Source organism: Lactuca virosa, chromosome 4 (assembly GCF_052849685.1).
Source record: "Lactuca virosa cultivar CGN04683 chromosome 4, Lactuca_virosa_CGN04683_v6, whole genome shotgun sequence".
NCBI lineage: Eukaryota > Viridiplantae > Streptophyta > Magnoliopsida > Asterales > Asteraceae > Lactuca > Lactuca virosa.
This window is the reverse complement of record NC_136429.1, coordinates 61117268-61138452: the sequence shown is the minus strand read 5'-3', so window position 1 is coordinate 61138452 and position 21185 is coordinate 61117268. Positions and strand designations below refer to the sequence as shown.

Sequence of the window (21185 nt, the reverse complement as noted above, 5' to 3'; positions counted from 1 at the left end):
AACTCTCTCATTCTCTCTCTCTCTACCTCTCGACCGTAAACACCAAAACACCCTTTTTCTTCCGAAAATCATCAAGAAGCACCTTTGGAAGTTGTTTTGGAGCAGCTAAAACACGTTTTTCATCGAATCTAACATCATTCTTCTAGAGTTTATGACCGTACACTCTTCATATCTTCAAATCTTCAAAGACCGCAAACTGTTTACGGTCGTACACCATTCAAACCTTCAAATCTTCAAAGGCCGTACACTCGTTTAAGGCCGTAAAATCTTCAATGGGCAGTTCACGGCCAGAAACCCTTCACGGCCGCAAACTCCTTCACACCGTGAATCTTGGCTGCAAACCCGCTTTTCCGATTCAATCGAGTTCCGGTAACATTCATAAACCGAAAGCAAGTGTTTTCCTAACACTATAAATAATGGTTTCGCTAATAAAATACATATATGTATTAATTGTATTAGGATCCCGTTGAGTGCCGCGTACATCAACTCGAGGGTCTTCACTCTCAGTTTTCGCTGTCCAAATATTCACAGGACTAATTGTGAGTTCATACCCCTATGCTTTTATGATTTTAAATGTTTTCAGGGGGAGAGTACAAGCCAAACACAAATGATTTTGTGCATATATACAAAAGGATTTCAAAACATTTAAAACTGATGCAATTGATACAATCTTACAATTTCCACATGTTTATAAAATATTTAGATATTTTATCCCTTTTGTAACGTGCTGAGCATAAAGGACTTTTTCAATCTACAGTCGAAATTGCATAGTTTTCAGATCAATACGTAAAACAAGTACACATCATACATGCAAACTATAATAGGTATTGTTTGGGTTTTTAATACACAGTTTTTCGAATTCATAGTTTTACATAGCAAAACATATAAACTATGACAGATTTAGTTTATGATATACATTACTACAAGAGTACAACATTTAATAATTATTTAAGTATAATTATTACCTTATACAGTATACACACGGGTCAAAATACAGTAGATCAATACAGACTTACATGTAAACTAGTTAATACAGGATTGTGAGACAACACTTCAATTGTACCTTTCGGGGTACAGGTTAAATCCTATCATAGTATAACCAAAGTCTCCTGGTGGGAGAGTTTGAGATTTGTGAATAGATCTATTCGGGATTGACAATCCCACACCTGAACTGCTAGCTATATAGTTAGGCAGGCATGCCTGGGGTGACAAATGTCATTTATCCGACACTTGAAGAACGTCGTAAAGGTCACTAGGTCATATCAAGCATGGTTATACGACTCACAATAGTATAAACTAACCTTATTGTTTACGGGATTTCATTCTTCTTTAGTTTTATTTTATTAATAAAACTAGTTCATAATACAACTGGAGGATTCCAGGGATTTCAACTCATAGTTTCATTTTTAAGTAATGAAACTACTATACATACTAATGGTAATCAGGATTTTTCAAACAGAACATCGTATACATTACTGGAGATAGTCAGGGTTTTCATACAAAGGGTTTTCATTCAAAACAATTTTATACAATACAGTTGGTGGTAACCAGACTTACAAACTAACACATTATACACTACTACAGAACATAGTAATAAACATATATGTTAGAAAATATTAGATTTTCTTGGGAAGCATACAAACGTTTTACAGATTCAATGACAAAGTTTTCAATACAAAAACATGCTTATGAACTCACCAACTTTATGCTGATACTCTTTAAAAACTGCTTGTATTCTCAAGAAATCAGTAGACAGGTACCTCGCACAGACTTTTGAGAAGACGGAGCGTATAGAGTCACGTCTTTACTTTTGCTTATGCTTTTGATGTATAAAAACATGAATCAAACATATGTAAATACCTTTATATATATATATATATATATATTCAATGTAATGGTTGTGTTTACTCTGATTACTATGATATAATTGTTTTGATACTGCATATGACGTCATCCACCTCTGAACGTTTCCGCCGTTCCGGTTTGGGGGTGTGACATTGTTGTTCTTGAAAGGTTCAAGAACATCGGTATCGACACCCCCTGGTGTTGTTGCTTTACTAGGTATACCTATCATCGATCATCATCATCCATCATGCATCATGCATCATGATACTGCTAATGTAGTTCATAAACTAATTAATGGTGGTTTTCTTGAAACAGGTTCTCATAGCATGGGGAGGACACAATGTGTGAAGTTGGTGCACCGTTTGTATCCAGAGGTTGACCCGGTTCTTGACCTGGGTCATGTTGAGCACATGCTCCATAAGTGTCCGGATGTAATCCCCGACCCCAAGGCAATTCAATATGTGAGAAATGACTGTGGTACCCCTATAAAACTCGACAAAAACTACTACATAAACATATTGGACAACAAGGGTTTGTTGATTGTGGATCATCAGTTAGCTACAGAAAAATGATGTGTCTCATCCATTGACCATTCGAGAGATCAAAAAATCTAATCGATGCTTGAGTATGTATTCACTTCTTTTCCATCTAATCAATTTCATAGTTTCAGCCGTAGTTTTTAGGGTTGATATGTGTCGTATATACAAATAATTAGGAGATGGAACTCTTGTTGTATTTATCACTGTTAATTGGCTTGTTAAAATTTGTATTATTAATCTGCAAGAACTCAAGCAAAAGTGAAAAGGAAACGGAAAGTGTTTGTTGCATTCATAATCATACATGTTAAAGCATATCTATATATATCTTAAAAAGTAACAGATCTTACCTTTTCATTTGTTTAGCATATTATCAAATGTTTAATATATAGTGATTGAAACTATAATTGTTCTTAGGGGTACAAAAGAGAAAAATATCACATCTAGAAAAGCATACCGGTTAGATTATTTCAACTAGCTACACGTTTAAAACCAAAGTAACCAAAGTTTTGGTGGTAAGATTATAAAGATATGATGATATCCTAATGTATAGTTACTACATTTCATACCAATTAATTTTCATTTTCCATTGTAGTAAGGTGACTTTGGCCTCTTTGATTCTTGATACTTTTTAGCCTGTTACTAAGCTTGAATAACTTTTCAGGGACATATAAAATCCTTGCTAATCCAAAAATCTATCACTTTTATCCTTGTGTTCAACCAGTAAGCAATAATTCACAATCTACATATACATTTTCTTAACAACTTGAACATGACTCTAAGTGTGTTGATGTGCACAAAAGCACCCACTAATTTTATATTTATAACCTAACTAACTTAACTAACTAAAATGCACCTAGGCAGTGTACCTAGTCGAATCATAGAATAGTTGGGTAAGTCGGGTGTCGATCACAGGGAACGGTGTTAACTAATTAATCTACTTACTACTAAATTAACCTAATTATTAACAACTTAAAAGGGTTTTATCTGATTTTACAAGATCGGCCGAACTTTACTCAAATTCAATCAATAACTAAAAACACTCTCGTTTAGTTCGAATCCACTTCTTCTTTATGATTAGCTAACAATTATGGATTATAAAGTTGGTTATTATGGTATTAGTAATTTAAGTCTAAATTTACCAATATTAAACTAATTCATGTAAAACTATGTATGGTCACACACAATCAAACACAGAATAAGTTGTAGATTATGAATTTACTATGTAAGATTAGTCAAACACAATTATGGTCATAATTCATGTTCTCTAGCACAGCTAAATTAGTTTACTTCAATTACTATCTAAGATTTTGGTCGATCCTAGCTCTAGCAATTCAATGTCACTAAATCACTAGGTAAACAAGTTCATGCAGTTTAATGGTCACTAAGCTACACAGAACATGAATTCAAGCAACTAAAGAAACAAATATTAACATGCTAGGTAATACAAATCAAACACAAGTAAATTACCAACTAAGCAAATCTATTATCAACAAGCTAAACCATAAGTCAGAAGCTTCATCTAGCTAAACAAGTGTAGCTAGATTCAGCTGCTCATAGCAACAAATAAACAAAAACAATTCATAATAGAAGTCATAATGAATGTACCAAACAAATTAACTTATTATGTACTCTTCTCTCCCAAGGTGATAAAAGCCTTTTCCAGAACTTCTTTTCTCCTCCAAATCGTCTTGTAACATCCCAAAATTCAAGACCAAAAATTTCGTTTTGATTAATTAAAAACCGCTTAATAAATCTTGCTCAATCATTTAATAACATTCTTAATAAACAATTATCACAGTTTTAAATCCCAAAGATCATCTAGTGCGGAAAACATGGTGTGATGCGTTGCGATTGCCCCGAGCTCCTTCCTTGGAAAAACATTAGTACCTGAAACAAATAGCTGAAAACCGTAAGCACGAAGCTTAGTGAGTTCCCCAGATACCACATACCATACATATCAACTGATCTATACATGCCATACGTAACCATGAGCCATGCATAACAAACATATCCATAATCAAGTAAGATGTTATGTGCCAAACATAGTCTTGCTGTATTGCCACGGGCCGCGCGTGGTCTTTCTTGTCAAGCCTGGGGTTACTCCCTGGGTCTTACAGACAAGTGCCAAGGGCCACCCCTGGTCTTCCATGCAAGCATCAAAAAGACAACTATACATACTACTCTACTAGGCTACTCAGCATACAGTGTGCCAGGAGCCACCTCCTGGTCTTTCATACATGTTGCCTAAGGCTAACCCCCGGGTCTTCCTACCATACATAATAACATACTGTGTGCCAGGAGCCTCCTCCTGGTCTTTCATGCATAATGCCTAGGGCTAACCCCCGGGTCTTCCTACCATACATAAACTAAATGGGCCGGCATTGTGGCCGTAGACCCATACAAACAGTGAGGAGACTCACCTCGCACTACTGAGAACTCGCTGAACACTTCTGACTGCTAACCGGCAAATCCTGAACCGCTGACCCTTCGGCTTCCCAAACTATCAATTCCCAAAATAACATTTAGACCACAATAATCCCAAAAGTCAACCCAGGTCAACTTGGTCAAAGTCAACGGTCAAAGGAAACCTCCAGTTGACTTGACTCGCCGAGTTGGTCTACCAACTTGTCGAGTCCATACTCCTCCAACCCCATACAATCGGGACCATCTTCATTCGACTCGCCGAGTTCGACCTTGAACTCGTCGAGTTCATCATCCACATAAGAATGTGTCTAGGCTGTGACTCGCCGAGTTGTATGAACAACTCGTCGAGTCCATCTTCATGAACTAAGGAGATTGCCTTAGACTCGCCGAGTTCTTCCTTGAACTCGTCGAGTACGATGAACGTCATGACCACTATGGACTCAGATTGGCTGAGTCCCTAACCATTCAACTCATACCCTTTAACAGAAGGGTTTTGGGGCAATAACTGGCCTGACTCGCCGAGTCCCACAAGTGACTCACCGAGTCCCACTATGTACAACTCTATTCAGACGATTTCAGTCAAGCACAAGGCATCCAATACCCAGATCTAGCCTCCTAGGGTCGGAATAACACGCAAAGCTAATACCTTTGCGTCCATGCATGGCCCTTTTTGCTCAAAAGGCCATAACAACCTCTTAAACTTTGCATGGGGAGTTCTATTGGCATAAAGCTTCCACCTTTATGTCTTAACTACTCCAAATACTCCCAGATCTGAAAGGATCTAACTTGGGGACGTCCAAATCCCACAAGAAATCATTCTTGGCCCATAAACTTCATAAAAAGGGACTTAAAGAGATCTAACAAACTAGAAGTCAAGGAAGGAACTTGATTACCAAAATGAGCAGCAAATGGAGTGAATCTTCTGGATCTACTCCTTCCTCCTTGAACCTCCAACCTTCTTCGTGTTCCTCCAAGCTTCAAGAATGCTCCAAAACTCTCAAAATGACTCACAACTCAAGGGAGGCTCTAGGGTTTTCGTTATGGACTTGAGAGAGTATCAAGGGGGCTGGTGAAGGCTATAACATTCCTTAAATAGGGTATAAGGCCCGCATTTAGGGTTTTCCCCAAACCTGGCCAACTCGTCGAGTCAGTCTTCTGAATCGTCGAGTATGTCACTAAACCCGCGACCAAATCGCGCTCCTACTCGTCGAGTCACCCATCTACTCGACGAGTCACTTCCTCATTTGAGGTTTTCATCTCTTTTCCGACCTTCTAAATTCAGGGTGTTACAACTCTCCCCCACTTAAATTAGACTTCGTCCTCGAAGTCCGCCACGGTCCACTACTTTACAATCCACTTACCACTAGGTACACTCTTCATCGATCCGATCCAATCCTTGAAACGTCACCCTCAGAATAATCTGATCACTACTACCTTCGAGTGCAACACCTTTACCCAACCGGTAGCCCTACCGGTACTCCCAGTGCACTTACACTGATACACAAGGGGTTCACCCCTTTCCCTTGCACTGACACTGGCCCTTCCGCGACGACTTCCCATAAGCAACAGTCTTTCTGATCCCCATCAAGAACAATTCTTCTGCTGAAACCACAATCCTGGCCACTCCGAGTGCCGGCCATTACACCAATACTCATGAAATAACCCTTCATACGATGCTCCAATTACTGAAAATTCCACCCAGCGCGTGAATTTGGACCATCATTCGAGTAGCAGATTCATCCCTGTAACGGCTAGACTCATACGAGAGCCGTGCTACAAGGTCAAACCTATTACTCCGAGATTATTCAATCCGTCTGTAAGTGCCTTAATGCCTTCGTTTGGTGAGCTAGTTCACGCACAAGGTTCCTCACAGTACTCCCTTCCATCCGAGCATCCTGCTGTTTCTTAACCACTATTCGGATGAACGGATACTACCTTGCTCGGCAACTGATCTGACATCCCTTGGATTACCGGACTCCCACCGGCTACTAATTCCAAGCACAATCTCTCAGTCGCTTCCAGCGACCTCCGAAGAACTTCAGCTATTGAAACCCATCGATCCACACCCTTACTCACGGTTCCAGCATTGCTGTTGACCCTCCCGATCGTACTGTCTGACTACTCATTGCCAGCGAATCTACTACTAAAGGTGAATGCTACCAAAATCGTTGTAGTCTTACATCACTCCTGGTCTCCAATGACCTACCGCCTTCCGAATCCAATCATAATGTGGCCTACTCACATCCGCGTGGCTGCCCCACCCTATCTTAAACTATCTGAAAAACCCTGCCAACGAATCACGCATCTGATACATTCGTACTGTCGAATAGGGACCGAGGAATGCTACAGGCCACCCCGCAGTCTTGCGCTTCCATATTAACTGACCACTAGTGGATGCCACGGGCCACCTCGTAGTCTTATTATACTCGTTCTGCCAACTAATGAATGCTACGGGCCACCCCCATAGTCTCACAACACTTCTGCGCTACCAGCCAACTAATGCTACGGGCCACCCCGCAGTCTCACCACACTTCTACACTATCTGCCGACTAATGCTACGGGTCACCCCGCAGTCTTACTTTACTAATGCTACGGGCCACACCACAGTCTAACTATACTAATGCTACGGGCCACATCGCAGCCTAACTATACTATCATACGAATGCTACGGGCCACATTGCAGTCTTACAACGCCCTTACTCTATCTGCTAACTAGTGAACGCTACGGGCCATCCCATAGTCTTACAACACTCCTACACTATCTGCTAACCATTGCTACGGGCCACCCCGCAGTCTTACCACACTTCTCATACAATATGACCACTGGTGAATGCTATGGCTATCCGGTAGCTTGACAACACCTTCCACACCGACCGACTGCTAGTGGATGCTACAGCTAACCCGTAGTCTTACGACACCTTCCACACTGACCCGTCAACTGACCATGGTCTTTTGCTGACTACTATCCCGAACATACCCATAATCAAGCATACAAGCACAATCTAGTACCCCAAGCTGCACTCATGTCCCAACTGAAACTCCCAACCGGTTCTTCTGCAACCTGCTATCAGACATCCCGAGAATGCGATCTCCCCATTGGCAGGTATTCCGAACTTCCAATTCACCCTATCCTCAATTCATACAGCCGCCTGGGCCGTCTTTCTCCCTGACAAGAGAGCGAAACTCATCCCAGTTTCAAACCGTTCCTGCTCCAGTAACATGATTGTTTCTCCCCCACTTAGCTTCGACTAAGTCTTTATGGCTCGCAAAAATCCGAGGATTTCCATTCCTTCCTCCCTTACACGATAGGCATGATAACTACCATCGCCTTAATCTTGCTAGCGATCCGTCACTAGCCTACTCCAAATACCGTACGATTACCGAATACTAGATGAACACTTTCTGCATCTCCAATACTGATAATCCTCTGAGCTCAAACTGACGTCCTCAAGGTCCGTATAACTAATGCTCAGAGCAACATCTTCAGAGATATACCACTTCCCTTGATGCTTCCAAAACCTATCCCAAACACCAAGACTAGAACCACCGAATCCTGATGATGGTGGATGACCACTCCATTGACCCTGCCCACCGACCTCCACGTAAAGCTCCTGAACCGTTTTTGGCCGTAGCCGAGATAATACTGGACACTTCGAACCCGAAGTGATAGATAACCTCACACTAGCTACTAATAGTTCCTGGTATGCAATTGGAATATGACAATTCCGAAAATACAATCTGAATACGAGCAGAGAGATAACTCATACATACTATCACCTAAGACCGAGGTAAGACCAATCATAATAGATATATAATCGAAAATAGCCATTGATACATACCTGCAACATTCCCTGCTGTAATCCAGATCTCCCTCATCCGTCAGTGCAAGGCCCTACCCTCTCACCCATCCGTAATCCTCAAAGTTGTTGGGGCAGACGCACTCCCTGCTCGTCCCCTCATCGTCGGGCAGTCGGCCTTCTTGTGGCCCAGCTGATTGCAGTGAAAACATAATGGGCTTTCCCCCTGTGGGCAGTCCATGCTGACGTGACCATCACTGCCACACTTGTAGCAGCCTGAACCCCTGGAACGACAAACTCCCTCGTGCAGTTTCCCGCACGTGCTGCACTGACTTCGGCCCTGCCGTCCTACTAATCGCTGCTCTGAAGTCTTGGGTCTCTTCCCGGGACCTTCCAAAGTATGCATCTGATCCGAACTCCCCTTCGCAATGTGCTCCAAATCAATCTCCCTTTCCCGCGCCCTGGAAATCATAGAGTCCAGGGTCGGGCATGCCAAGAAGCTGACATGCTCCCGAATATCAGCTCTCAATATGTCATGATAGCGGTCCTCCGCATCTCCTCATCCCCTGCATACTGAGGCACTAATAATGCCCTCTCCCGGAACTTGGCGGTAATCTCCGCCACCGACTATGTCGTCTGTCTCATGTCTAGGAACTCCCTGGCCAGCTGCTGAAGCTCCACAGCCGGTGCAAACTCTGCCCTAAACCTGGTCACAAAGTCGGACCAGGTCATAGCCTCAATGGCTGAGGCTCCCAAGGAATCACCAACTGACTCCCACCAATCTCTAGCTCTGTCCCTCAAGCATCCTGCAGCAAATCGAACCTTCGACCCCTCAGGACAGAAGCTCGTCAACTGTGCAGACTCAATGTCTGCAATCCATCTCCTCGCAACAATGGGGTCTTTCACCCCGTGGAAGTCTGGCGCGCCACTCCCCCTGAAATCCTTGAAGGACAGTGTGCGCGATCCTGACTGGCTGAATGCCATATCACTCCGGAACGCTCTGAGGCGATCCTCCATCATCTCAATAATCACTTCCTTGATCGACCCGAAAATCACTGGGGTCGACTCAAGGATACCTCTTGTGATCTCAGACGCAATGAACTCGCGTAATCCCTCATCCACTGGCTCGGAACCTGTACCCGAACCTGATCCTGAACCGGATCCTGATCCTCCCGCTCCGTGTCGCGTAATCATCACCATTCTGAAACAGAACACATAATTGTCAGGGTCGTACGTAACCTCAGAAGGTCTCACATACTACAAGTTTCTTGGTTCTATCTCGGCCCTCCTTGACTCGAGTACGGATCCTCTGCTTTCATTAGTACGGGCCCATACTACCTTCCACATCTATCCGTACTTTCCTCAAGGATTGCTTTGACTTCACCAACTCCCTTCTACTTCTGTTGCACTCTGCCACTCTCCCCTTAGTCTTTCCTAGGTTCCCGAACCCACCCAGTCCTCAGCCGCTAAGGGACTCTTCATGATGCTAATTTACCACTACATGAATACCATCACATGTGGTGAAGCTCGGATAATCCTTCGAGTAAAAGACTCATCCCTACAACGGTTAGACTCATACGAGAGCTGCGCAGTAGGGTCAAATCCAGCACTCTGAGATTATTCAACCTTGATCACATGTGACTTAACGCATTCATCTAGTAGCTAACTCCCATTACTTAAAGTCCCACAAAGCACAAAGCAAGCATCATTCAGACAAACGGAAAATCTAACCAAACAAGCCGTTCTATCCTCTTATTAGGAATCTACACTAGCATGCAATTCAAGGGCTCATACAATCAGGCATAACCTAAACAGGCCATCCTACTACTGGCTGATCAATTCTAGCATTCAATTCTATAAGTTCACATAAGCATACAAAGGCATCTCTCCTAGATCCTTAGCCATAATCTATCACGCGAATCACATAATCATATCATATCACATATCAAACATGTATTAGTATTTTGGGAACCACTTACTTGAGCTCGTTCGATTGCACACATCACACACCTTGTTCTTTTCAAAGTTCTTTTCTCTTTTCAAATACTTTTCAAGTTCCTTTGAAAATTTTCATATCAAGTCCTCAGTTTGAGTCCATACACACCCGAGAATGTGCCCGAATCCCTCAAACCAAGGCTCTGATACCAACTTGTAACATCCCAAAATTCAAGACCAAAAATTTCATTTTGATTAATTAAAAACCGCTTAATAAATCTTGCTCAATCATTTAATAACATTCTTAATAAACAATTATCAGAGTTTTAAATCCCAAAGATCATCTAGTGCGGAAAACATGGTGTGATGCGATGCGATCGCCCCGAGCTCCTTCCTTGGAAAAACATTAGTACCTGAAACAAATAGCTGAAAACCGTAAGCACGAAGCTTAGTGAGTTCCCCAGATACCACATACCATACATATCAACTGATCTATACATGCCATACGTAACCATGAGCCATGCATAACAAACATATCCATAATCAAGTAAGATGCTATGTGCCAAACATAGTCTTGTTGTATTGCCACGGGCCGCGCGTGGTCTTTCTTGTCAAGCCTGGGGTCACTCCCTGGGTCTTACAGACAAGTGCCAAGGGCCACCCCCTGGTCTTCCATGCAAGCTTCACAAAGACAACTATATATACTACTCTACTAGGCTACTCAGCATACAGTGTGCCAGGAGCCACCTCCTGGTCTTTCATACATGTTGCCTAGGGCTAACCCCCGGGTCTTCCTACCATACATAATAACATACTGTGTGCCAGGAGCCTCCTCCTGGTCTTTCATGCATAATGCCTAGGGCTAACCCCCGGGTCTTCCTACCATACATAAACTAAATGGGCCGACATTGTGGCCGTAGACCCATACAAACAGTGAGGAGACTCACCTCGCAACTCCTGAACCGCTGACCCTTCGGCTTCCCGAACTATCAATTCCCAAAATAACATTTAGACCACAATAATCCCAAAAGTCAACCCAGACCAACTTGGTCAAAGTCAACGGTCAAAGGAAACCTCCAGTTGACTTGACTCGTCGAGTTGGTCTACCAACTCGTCGAGTCCATACTCCTCCAACCCCATATAATCGGGACCATCTTCATCCGACTCGCCGAGTTCGACCTTGAACTCGTCGAGTTCATCATCCACATAAGAATGTGTCTAGGCTGTGACTCGCCGAGTTGTATGAACAACTCGTCGAGTCCATCTTCATGAACTAAGGAGATTGCCTTAGACTCGCCGAGTTCTTCCTTGAACTCGTCGAGTACGATGAACTTCATGACTACTATGGACTCAGATTGGCTGAGTCCCTAACCATTCAACTCATACCCTTTAACAGAAGGGTTTTGGGGCAATAACTGGCCTGACTCGCTGAGTCCCACACGTGACTCGCCGAGTCCTACTATGTCCAACTCTATTCAGACGATTTCAGTCAAGCACAAGGCATCCAAGACCTAGATCTAGCCTCCTAGGGTCGGAATAACACGCAAAGCTAATACCTTTGCGTCCATGCATGGCCCTTTTTGCTCAAAAGGCCATAACAACCTCTTAAACTTTGCATGGGGAGTTCTATTGGCATAAAGCTTCCGCCTTTATGTCTTAACTACTCCAAATACTCCCAGATCTGAAAGGATCTAGCTTGGGGACGTCCAAATCCCACAAGAAATCATTCTTGGCCCATAAACTTCATAAAAAGGGACATAAAGAGATCTAACAAACTAGAAGTCAAGGAAGGAACTTGATTACCAAAATGAGCAGCAAATGGAGTGAATCTTCTGGATCTACTCCTTCCTCCTTGAACCTCCAACCTTCTTCTTGTTCCTCCAAGCTTCAAGAATGCTCCAAAACTCTCAAAATGACTCACAACTTAAGGGAGGCTCTAGGGTTTTCGTTCTGGACTTGAGAGAGTATCAAGGGGGCTGGTGAAGGCTATAACATTCCTTAAATAGGGTACAAGGCCCGCATTTAGGGTTTTCCCCAAACCTGGCCAACTCGCCGAGTCAGTCTTCTGAATCGTCGAGTAGGTCACTAAACCCGCGACCAAATCGCGCTCCTACTCGTCGAGTCACCCATCTACTCGACGAGTCACTTCCTCATTTGAGGTTTTCTTCTCTTTTTCGACCTTCTAAATTCAGGGTGTTACACGTCTCTAGGTCTGCCTTCTATGAGCCAAAAGTCTTTCAATTCGTAATGGCCAAGAGTTTATATACTTTCTGTATTTGCCGGATTCACATCGTGAATCGATAAGTCTCACGTCGTGAATATGATAATTTCGTGATCGACAAGGATTCCTCCATCCGGATGCATATCTTCTAGAATTCTCCACTCACGTCGTGAGTCATGAACTATTCACGTCGTGAGTACGTCATTTGCTGAATTTTTCATTCTTCTTTCCTTCAAGCCTCCAAAGTTCCATGTTTTGTCAATTTCAGTCCCTATCTTCGAAAGTGCTTCTATTTGGCTGCAAAATATAATTTTAACTTATAAGTACCATTATTCTATGCAAATAACCAAATTATTAATAAAAATGTAAATAATTATCGCCTAAAAATATGTATAAATATGACAATATCAAAATACCCCACACTTGTGCTTTGCTTGCCCTCAAGCAAATTTAACTATTTTTAAACTTAAACCTTCATCACCAACATCATATAGAACGATCCAACTCAAACTCAACCATTATGCAAATACCTCAACGCATGCATTTGTGTCTAAAATTTTTCCTAAGTAACCCCCCTCAATTCTAAATACTCACAATCCTCATAAACACTCGCCCAATTCTTTTGAACAATGCTCATTTTATGCATCCCTCTGAATCCATCCGCAGAAAATCTTTTTAACCTCAAGGTATTTTTGTAAAGCTACCCAAGCATACATAAACTAGAGACTTACAACTTTTAAGATACCACACTATGGAGCTCTTGAATTCTTCACTTCTTTGATATTTGATCTTCAAACTTTGAATTCACCATCTTTTGTAATTTTTGGTATCTTCAACTTTGATACTTCTATAGCTCCAAAAATTCTCCAATTTTTCACTTTTTGGTAATTTCTCTTTTTTTTTAATAAATATCTCACTTTTTCCACTCAAAACCTACATGCTTAAGCATGGGCGCTTAACTTCAACCTTTATTGGTTAATGTATTAGTTTTCCTGGATACATTTCAAGTACAGATTGCTAAACATATTGCATCCCTCAAACTAAGCGATGTTGTGTTTTTGTCCCATGATTTCACTAGAATAAAGGAGGCCACAAATGCACTATAACGTATATTGGCTCAACTAAACATTTGAGCCCTCATCGGATCATCCCATACAATATTAGCAAAATTTTAAATTCAAATTATTAATATTACTAGAATTTTTATTTAGATTATTATTTCAAATCTATTTCTAACTTTTTTTTAAAAAATTTACTAAATTCTAGCAATTTACTTTTAGCAATCTAAGAAATTACTTTTTCGACCTCCTACCCCACACTTATTACATACAATGCCCTAATTGTATGCATAAACTAAATAAAAGTAATAAAAAGAGAAAAAAAGGAACAGACTCCCCTGGGATAGTGGTGTGATCGAACTCCATAAGTGTGGACAAAATGCGCATCTCGAATGTGGAACTTCTTCGAAATATGAACTTGAATCTTGATCATTGGGAGATATAATAAGCGTCAATAAAATATGGAATCGAGACTCCAAACTTCAACAAAGGTGGTGTAAATCTCCAAGCAAGAAGAATAATGTGGGGATGCATACGCCACATTAAATGGTAAAGAAACTGAGCCAACGTAATCTTCATAACAATCCCAAGAAGAAAAGTGGTGACCCATGTAGTAAAATGCATCAATGGGCTTCATCTTTGTGGAACAACATGATTCACGTCGTGAATTGTAAGAAGGACCACGATGTGAAATCGAGAAAACGTGGAAACTAGAAACCCGTGAAAACTTGACTCACGACGTGAATTTCAGGGAGTCACGACGTGAGTACTGGACATACAGAAAACTATTATGTCTTCACCTCTTAACTTCAAACAAATGTCTGAATTGATTAAGACGTTGCTAGTATATGATTTTATGACTCCTGTCTACACTTATCCTCTCTCTTGACTCACCCACACTTATTTAAAATTGTGGGTCTTGACTTGCAACTCTAAACTCTAACGATGCTTGTATACGCACTCATCTAAACCGACCTCTCCCGAAACTCCATAAGCAAATCTGAAAAATTCCCACCATAGAAAATAAAGAAGTAACATAATAACTTAAATTGTCTTACAAACCAAATCAAGTTTAAAACTAAACAAATCCAAACCAAACGAAATTAAAAATAAAAACTAAATAAGAAATCAATCATCATCTTCTTCATCGTGATGTGCTCCATTTGTACCAGCTCCATCTCCCCTCGAATGTTGATAGGAGCTCTACGTTGGGCAGATGGGGTAGTGACCCAAATGTGGTAGTTGCTCAATCTGGAAATGTCGGACCATATTCTCCATTGTACCACCAATCCAATTAGTACTCAAAGACAGCTGATCAAAATAACCAGCCATATCACCTCCAAAATTTGGTCCTCCCATGGACGCATGTTGGTGCACCGGTTGTTCTCTCTCACCTCTTCGTCTCACATTTCTTCTTCCTCTTGGCCTCGGTTGGGGTGCGGGTTGGTCACCTTGTTCGGGTTGTTGTTCATCATCTTTTTCACTATCGGAATGTACAATCCTCCAATGCGTCCCATAGTTCCTTACTACCCGAATTGTTTCCAAATATCCCAATGAAAACTCACCCCCATCCATGCAAGTCAAAGTTACTGTGATGTTAGGAATTATTATCCCATAGGACCGGGCCAAACGGGTGATAAAGTGGCCTCCACAAATAGGGCTCCCGGGGCGAGAACTCACAGCATATTCCGCCAAGTAACGGGCTAAAAAGTACGGAATGTTGCAACATATTCCCGGCTGCAATATAGACCATAAAAGAACAAATTAATCTTTGTAACCTTGTCTCCATGGCGCCTATGATGGATATAAAAAGTGATAAGTCGGTGAATGACACGGTGAATTGGGGACTTGATACTGCTTTCTGGTGACACCCCGGAATTAAACACCCCCGATGCAATGTTGCTCCAGAACTCGGACTCGGAAACTCCGCCCTCATATCCACGGGCAGCCTCCCACAGAAACATCTCAAACTCAGCAGTCATGGCCTCATGTGCCTCATACAACCCCATACGCCAAGAGAACACCAAACTACATTCTCGGTATTCGCCCCCGAGACGGAAACCCAATGCTCGCTGATAGGTAGGATCTTGGACATTCTCATGAAATGTCACAGTTGCAAAGAACTCCATACAAAGTTCTTTGTACACCCTTTCTTGAATCCTGAACAAGTTGTTCCACCCTTTACACGTAAATGAAAATCCATTTCCCAAAAATATTTTTTTGAGATACTGGGACATTCGATCAACAAGCCCAACCTCCCTTAACCTTGCCCAATTAACTGTAGGGGCAACAACAAACTCACGGTTGTGTAGCCACCCCAAACGGTTGTTGCACCATGCCAAAATATCCCGAGGCAAAGTTGTTGGGAAGACATAAAACGGGTGCAAATTAGCCACCCCTGCTGGAATCTCGCGCCTAGGAGCTATTCCTGCAAAACAAGAAATAACAAAAACCAAACAAGAAAGATCCAACATATATTAGAGTTAAACATAAGCCATTTTAGTTACGCCCAAAATTCACGTCGTGAATCCCTAAGGATTCACGTCGTGAGTTTGACAGCGAAGTCACAGTCGGCCATGACAGTGTTTGATTCGGGCCAATTTAAGAGTTGGGTTTTATGCTAACTTGATTCTAAGGCCATTCATTCGACATGCAGTAAGGATTTCACATATTTAAACCATCAATTTTAACATTCAAATGAACTATAAACCCTAACCCCTAAATCAACCAAATAAGTAAAAATTAAATTCCAAGAGTAAGATTAGTTTACCTAAAATGGATGATTACATGAGCACAAAAGTAAAAAGAAGCAAATTCAGCCAAAATCGAGTGGGAGGGGGGACCAAAGAACACCTTCACTTCGTGAGGAATAAAGAAAGAGGCTAGGTCAAAGTGTTCCTTGTCCTTTATCTGTGGTCCCGAGATTTTTCAAAATTCACGTCGTGAATCCTAAAGATTCACGTCGTGAGTGGTCCTTGGGCTGTGCGGTTGGTTTATCCAATTAAATAGTAAGTGGGCTGGCACATGCATTGGGCTAACAAATAGAAGTACGTAAGTCCTCCCGGCCTCACGTCCCGAATCCTAAATGGTTCACGTCGTGAATATTGTCTGGTCATATAATTTCTTAATAATTTTTCATTTCATCACCTATATTTTTTTAATCTTTTACCGCTTAATTTTTTTTAGGGACCCATACTCAGTGTTTTATTATGCATAAAATGTCGTAGATGATATGATCAATTTTCCAAAAAAAATTAAAATGCAAAACCTAAAAAGAAAAAGAAAAGAAAATCCAAACCAACTCGAGTTGCCTCCCGAGAAGCGCTTCTTTTTGATGGAGTCGTGAGCCGGTCTCCGTGCCTCCTACGTTGAATCTTCAGATGAGTCCATAACCAACTGGATTTTCTGCTCCTTCTATCGCCTCTTATAAGCTTGAACTCGTCTAATGTACGCCTTCTTCGAGTTTTCCTTTTTAGCTTTCGCCTCGTCTATGTCAAGCTTTCTTTTGGTCCCTTTATTCTCCAAGTTCTCTTTATTCTTCAACTCCATAGGAATCTTTTCTTCCTTCACCATTGGACTTGTCTCCTTGGAAGTTACCTCATCTTTGTCATCATCACTTGATATTTCATCAATTTCCTCACTTATCAAAGATGTTGGTTTTGTGTAGGCAATGACTTCAACAAAAAATGCAACGGATGCTCTTGGTTTAATGCGTTTGACTTGATTAATTGTCTTGATTTCTTCCTCCATGAGTTTTTCTAATTCTTCAAGTTCATTATCTTCATCAATATTGAACACTTCACCTTTAACATCATATCCTTGAAATCCATCTTGTATTCCAAAATCTTCCTTATCATCACCAACCCTCAATGTAAGCTTAGATTCACGAACATCAACTAAAGCGCCAGCAGTATTTAGCAAAGGGCGACCAAGAATGATTGGGACGTTAACATCCTCCTTCATATCCATAATCACAAAGTCGACTGGGAAAACAAATTTCCTAATTTTAACAAGGATGTCTTCAACAATTCCCCTCGGGTGAGTCACCGAACGATTAGCCATGTGGATAGTCATTTTTGTTGCCTTCATTTTCTGAATATTTAGCTTTTGATAGAATGAATAGGGCATCAAATTTATGCTAGCCCCGGAATCGGCTAAAGCATAAGTCTTCAAATTGTTACCAAACTCACATGGAAGAGTGAAGCAGCCAGAATCTCCCATTTTCTTAGGCAACTCTCCCAATACAGCTCTTGAGCTTTGTTCACTAAGAACGACCTTAGAATTTTTCTTTAGTTGTTGACGAGCGTTTACAAGATCTTGTAAGAACTTCGCGTATTCTGGAATTTTTGAAAGCGAATCGATAAACGGGGTATTAATAGGAATACCCTTTATTTGCTGAATAAACTCCAGATGTACCCTTTCTAGTGGACTAAGATTAGCTCGGGACGGGAATGGCAAAGGCGGTTGATAAGCAGGAACGGATTCTGACTTTTTCTGTTCAGACCGGGCCCACGACGTGAGCATGGAGGACTCACAACGTGAGTCTGGTGTTTCAGCAATGTCTTCATTTTCGAGCTTCGGCTTTGGATCGGGCTGCTTTGGTTCCACTTCTAGTGCCTCCAAAAACTCAAAGATTGCCTCTTCTTCAGTATCAATAGCCATAACATGAGGTTGAGCTTTCTTTTCGGGAAGTTGTGAAGATAATTTGTTATTCACCAAAGTAGTGAGTTGACCAACTTGGACTTCTAAACTATGAATCGATGCTTGATGATTTCTTAAGGAAGCTTGCTGGTCAATCATCATTTTGTGCTATTCTTTCATCATATTCATATGTTCCCTTAGCACTGCATCGGTATCATCATGCCTTTTCTCGGATGCTTCCATAAATCGGGTCAAAATATTTTCCAAGTTTACTTTGTTTTTAGCTGGTGGTTGCTCTTTTTGATAGAAGCCTCGGCCTGTCTGCTTAAATTTCTCTTCTTTTTGCTTCTTGTATTCATCATATGACAACCACTCTTTCTTTGGTTTTCTCCAATCCTCATCATACTTATCCCCACTCGAGTAGCATACTTGAGCCTTCTTGTTCCCATGTTCATCCAAATGGCAATCCTTAGTCAAGTGTGGCCCACTACACCTTTCACATCCAACTCTTATTGCATGAATTGATTGGTCCATTTGGGTCAATCTCCGGTCCATAGTATTCAACATCGCCATCATAGCAGCCATCTCTTCAGAATTTGTACCTCCACTGCCTTTTACTCCATCTTGTCTTGGGTTGTGGTACTCACGAGAGTGTCTTGCGAATTCTTCAACTAACTCCTTGACCTCCCTTGGATTCTTCTTTGTCAATGGCCCTTGAGAGTCAAGGAGTTGTCTTGTCATAACATTGACCCCATCATAGAAAATAGACATCTCTTGTTGAACATTTAGATCATGTTGAGGACAATTCCTTAACAACCCCTTGTAGCGCTCCCAAGCTTCGTATAATGACTCCCCCGGTTGTTGCTCAAAGTTGGATATTGCCTTCTTGAGTTTAGCTATCTTGGAAGGTGGGCAAAACTGATCTAGAAAGTGCTCACGCATTTGAGCCCAAGTAGTGATTGTACCAGGAGGAAGTGCTTTCAACCAGTCTTTTGCAGCTCCCTTAAAAGTAACGGGAAGCATCCTTAATAAGACGGTATCTCTATTCACATTAAAATAATCCGCAATGTCATTAACTTCATCTAGGTGCTTAAAAGCATCCTCATGATCTTTTCCATAGAATGGAATATCTTTCAGTGCAGTCAAGATATTTCCCTTCAGCTCGAATGTGGCTGTGGCAGGAATCGCGGGTTGTACTAAACCGGGACCAACATCGTCTCGAATCCGCTTCTTATAAGCTCCCATGGACATTTCTTCAATGTTTGCCATCTCGTCTCTTTGCTCGTCTTCGAGTTCACTTGTAAATAGTCCAAACTCGATTTTGGATTCGTATTCAGATTCGTTTGGGATCGGTATTTGATCGATGCACTCAACTTTGCTCTTGTCCTTTGAAGATGAACTTGACTCTCCCGTTTTCTTCCCCGACTTCTTTGAGAACACTGACTTGAGTTCTTGTAAGGGTGTCTTCTTTGGTGTTTGATCTTCCTTTACGTTCTTATTTTTCTTTTTGTGAAGGGCTGACTCTGGATCTTCAAGTGGTGGCACCAAAGGTGTATTGGACCCTCTGGTCATGTACTCCTGAAAAAATAAACAAAATAAAAACGTAAAACTGAACTAAAATAGAAAAGCAAACTAAAAACAAAGAAAACTAGGTTCACAGGATTCACGTCGTGAGACTGTAAAGCTCACGTCGTGAGTTCTGTAATGCAGAAAAGAAAAAAATTGAAACTGAAAAAAAATTAACTCTTTACAGGTTTTACCCTACAAAAAGGATCGATTAATTTAATGCAAATAAATTAACAATTACTAAGCCGTTCCCCGGCAATGGCGCAAAAAACTTGATGTGCACAAAAGTACCCACTAATTTTATATTTATAACCTAACTAACTTAACTAACTAAAATGAACCTAGGCAGTGTACCTAGTTGAATTATAGAATAGTTGGGTAAGTCGGGTGTCGATCACAGGGAACGGTGTTAAGTAATTAATCTACTTACTACTAAATTAACCTAATTATTAACAATTTAAAAGGGTTTTATCTGATTTTACAAGATCAGATGAACTTTACTCAAATTGAATCAATAACTAAAAACACTCTCGTTTAGTTCGAATCCACTTCTTCTTTATGGTTAGCTAACAATTATGGATTATAAAGTTGGTTATTATGGTATTAGTAATTTAAGTCTAAATTTACCAATATTAAACTAATTCATGTAAAACTATGTATGGTCACACGCAATCAAACACATAATAAGTTGTAGATTATGAATTTACTATGTAAGATTAGTCAAACACAATTATGGTCATAATTCATGTTCTCTAGCACAGCTAAATTAGTTTACTTCAATTACTATCTAAGATTTTGGTCGATCCTAGCTCTAGCAATTCAATGTTCACTAAATCACTAGGTAAACAAGTTCATGCAATTTAATGGTCACTAAGCTACACAGAACATGAATTCAAGCAACTAAAGAAACAAATATTAACATGCTAGGTAATACAAATCAAACACAAGTAAATTACCAACTAAGCAAATCCATTATCAACAAGCTAAACCATAAGTCATAAGCTTCATCTAGCTAAACAAGAGTAGCTAGATTCAGCTGCTCATAGCAACAAATAAACAAAAACAATTCATAATAGAAGTCATAATGAATGTACCAAACAAATTAACTTATTATGTACTCTTCTCTCCCAAGGTGATAAAAGCCTTTTCCAGAACTTCT

At 41.0% G+C, this 21185-nt stretch overlaps 1 non-coding gene across 1 annotated transcript; it reads left to right on the top strand.

The window, feature by feature from the left end:
- The first annotated feature begins 19247 nt into the window (after positions 1 to 19247).
- On the top strand, positions 19248 to 19354 carry LOC145110113 (small nucleolar RNA R71). Its single transcript, XR_013709494.1, has one exon. It is a non-coding gene; the product is annotated as a small nucleolar RNA R71 (small nucleolar RNA).
- The last annotated feature ends 1831 nt before the right edge of the window (positions 19355 to 21185 follow it).